Genomic DNA, 4,005 nt, shown 5'->3' with positions numbered 1-4,005 from the left:
TCCATAAAGTCCAAAAGAAGCTTTGGCGAGTGTTTTTTCATTCGCATTGCCCGTCTGATTTGTCCGACTTGCAAGCAAGAGTGGTATGACACGTGGCAGGTTTTAAAAAAGGAAGCCGAAATCATATGACTCATAATTCATGATTTTGTAAGCCAGGCAGTCGGACACCCAAAACCGCTCCGATTGGGCTCAGCCATTGAAACTTGAGGTCGAGTTTTGTTTAAATTGGATTGGATTAAACTAAAAAAGTATAAATTTTAATATAAAAAAATATATAAATATAATTATTTATAATAAAATAATATGTATATTATAAAAATTAATAAAAAATGTTTAAAAAATTATTGGACCTACTTAAACTTATGGGGCCCACTTAGATCGGCACGATAAATCAATGCCCCTTTTTTCTTTTTGTACCTTTTTCAAGCCTACTAAATGAACATGTTTTGGTCCCAATTCGAACGCTGAGCATGACACCATTTCAACGAGCCAAGATCATGAAGCCCAAGGTCAGTTCCTCATGGACCATCGGTGGCTTAAATGGATCGAAATGGTTTATAGCTTTCTAGTGGCAAACCTGGTTTTTGATTAGGTTTAAGTTCAAAGGACTCTTGAGCACGTTACCTTACAAAGCAAGCTTTGAAATCAGTTTTGTATCATAAGATCCACATATCAGGAGTAATTAACCGTTGAGTCACCAATTTTCCATGAGGGGAGCTAAATTAAAGTTTTAAAATTTTAATAGGAATTAAAATACTATGTTTTTCAAAATTATATGATAAACGACTTTTTTTAAAATTTAAATATAACTATAATTTTTTTTTTTCAAAAAAACGCCAAACAGGCACTGCTTGATCCGAACGTATGAAATGTGGGAAGACAAGAAATTCAAAACTGCACTCCTGTTTCCGAAATTAAGCTTAAAAAGGGCTCCCTGGCTTGAAAAGATTCCATGTGAATTTGGCGGAATCCATTTCACGCGTCCAACCTTCTGCCGGAGAAGTTGGAAGATAGTGACATTGATCACGAATCTCAGAGTCGGTGGCTGGGAAGGGAGCGTACACGTCGTTTCGTACTAATATATGATCCCATGATATAGAAAAATGGATTTTTCAAGGAATAGTTTTGACATCTTTATAGAATATTCCGTGGACAGGTTGAAAAGAACTGATCTAAAGCAAGTTTAAACTCTGGAATTGGCATCTGCAGAGTTAAACTTTAATTTCTTTCAAAGAAATTGGGCTTCTTTTCTTTTAGTGTTCTCACCGAAAGCCCCCACCCTTCCCTAAAACGACAACTGCCAACCTAAACTACAAGAACTTCAGCTTTACCCAGATCAGTCTAAAACTTTGAACTTGGGTGGATGAATAAGCTTGTCAAAATAAGAAAAAGTCTGAAACTCCAGCTTGAAAAAGAAATTTTGGGTTCCAAAATAACTGAACAGACAGAGAGAGAGAGAGAGAACTAAGCTAGAGGGAGAGAGAGAGAGTCATGAGCAATAAAAGCAGCCACTGCTGATCTATCATCTATATAGGGAGATGCTTCCAATATGAACCAACCGAAAGTTGAAGGTGCCTGTCTCTATCGACATCCGGCAGTGGCGACAGCACCATCAGCACCCGCATCGTTTAACAGAGCACCATGCATGCACACAAACCATTGGACTGCTGGCAAAGGTGCAGGTATACTGATATAAGTAATAACAATGTAGGATTTGTTGGAAATCACTAGAACTTTGCATGTGTTAGATAAGCATCATTACAGCAAAGGTTAATTTCTGTGGAAGGATACCTGCACCTTTGATCTGTAAACACATTTTGATCTGTATGCATCAACCAATGATCACATGGATTAAAAAAGCAGTTAATCAGATATGAATCAGTAGAAGATGTGTAGAAATACCCTAATGCAAATAGAGCAATGAGAAGGGTCTGATCTGCTAGTCAAATCTCTTTCTGAAATTAACACATATAGGCTAAAAGCATTTCATTCCTTCTATGGATATGCTAAGTTATCCAAAACTGAACAAAACTTAGTCTGGTCAGAGTTATTAGAATTCAGGATGAATATCTTCCTCTGTTGACATGCTGAATAACAATGAGTAGTTCCACAAGATTAAAAGCTAGAAGGAAAAAAAAAAAAATTCTGATGCAAAGAAAGCAAGGAATGGGGCCTGACTTGTTTATTTAGACCTGTCCCTGAAAATAGCCTGCAAGTGTCGTTTCATCAATCTCTTCACCCAACAAGCAGAAAAATCACACGACATAGTAGGGATTACTAAATCAAAGAACGCAGAATAGGGAGAGAGAGGTTGGCGTACTTCTACTTCTTCCAAGGGTCACGGCGACGGTTGGAGGCAATGTCAAAAGGGTATGAATGAAAAGAAGAAGGTAGAAAAAAGGTTCACCGATTAGAAGGCAGGAAAACAAAAAAAACAAGAAGGATCTACACGACAAAGTAGGGATTAGGAAAAGGAAGAACGCAGAATAGGGAGAGAGTGGTTGGGGTACCTCAACAACTTCTAAATCTGTATCATATATTAAATTGTAAATGGCAATTATAAATGCTTTTGTCTTGATGTGGTAGTGATAACCGGCAATATAAATATAAATATAAATATAAATATAAATATATTTATTATACCTATATTTATACATATATATTGGGTATTTAATTGATGTATTTATATCACTTAATCGCTTGCCCGAGGCTTAAAGCTCCCAAAGTCATTCCCTCGCCCTCCAGTCCGATTTATGTCGGCTTTGGCAAGGAGTAGAAACTTTTTAAAGAATAGAAATCTTGGGCGAGTCCGACTCCCAAATCTAGAAAAAATTTAAAATTGGGCGTTGATCATAATGACAATGAAGCTCAAATTCGATCTAAGATAATCTAACTTAAGTTCAATCAGAGTGGATGGAGGCAGAGCGGCTGTGCTGGTGGAGAGCACGGCGACGAATCGGAACGCTGGGGGTCGAAGATGAGCAAGCCCTAACGGGCAAAAAATTTATCCTGGATTGCTGCTTTTTCCACGGTAAAAATAAGGTTACAAGTTTCTTTGATGTAGCTGAGAGAGAGAAAAGAACTGCAATCTCGTCCTTTTCATGCACATGACAGTAGCAGAGCAGGGTTCCCTGCCACCTGAGGACCTTTTGATACCTGACTTCCTATTTTCGCAGGCAATGGACATTAAACAAGAGAGAGAGAGCAGAAAAAAATTTCTTTAAATGGGACACACCCAAAGAGTTATGGACTGCAAAACACTTTCAAGATGGCAGTAATCTCAATCCGTAGATTAAAGAGCAAGACCTGGAAATCATCAACCTCTCCTGGAAAGAATACAATGTTCCTCATAATCCAAATCAGCCACCAAAACGCAACAGAGTCAAGTTTGCCACAGAAAACATCATCGCTGTGATCTCCAAACATGTACCAGACCAAAAAGAAGATCACGTGAAATAGAACGATATGATGCCATTGGGGAACGATAATGCCATGATGTGTGGCACAGTTTTTCAACTTCCTCACACCTCCAAAATAGTTTATATGAGTTTTCTTCAATTTTACCACATATACACACCAAATAGCCAAATATAAACCCCAAGATTTCAAATTGCATTGTGTTTGAACTTTTATCTTGAAATATGAACCAGGCAAATAGCCGCACTTGGAGCCTTTGGAAAAGGGATTACGTTGGCAGCAGCAAAAATGTATAAGCTAGAAGTAGATTTATGATGAACCAATCTATCCAAGAGAGCTTTCAGTTCAGGCCATCTGGTGAGAAGATGAAGAACTATGAAGCAATCCGTCCATGAAATGAAGTAAAACATGGAGCTGCTACATTCAATAAATGCGATCTTTTGAAAACTGCAGAGGCTGATTGGATGCTTGTAAGATCCAGCAGTAGTTGATACTTCTGCCTTATAAACCAGCTGGGGGCACCATTTTTGACGTTATGCCCTGCATCAACCAACCGACATTTATTATGGGCCGATATGTCCCACACCT

This window comes from Nymphaea colorata, chromosome 3 (genome assembly GCF_008831285.2).
Source record: "Nymphaea colorata isolate Beijing-Zhang1983 chromosome 3, ASM883128v2, whole genome shotgun sequence".
In the NCBI taxonomy this organism is placed as follows: Eukaryota; Viridiplantae; Streptophyta; class Magnoliopsida; order Nymphaeales; family Nymphaeaceae; genus Nymphaea; species Nymphaea colorata.
The sequence above is the reverse complement of the archived record's forward strand: the minus strand, read 5'-3'. Positions refer to the sequence as shown.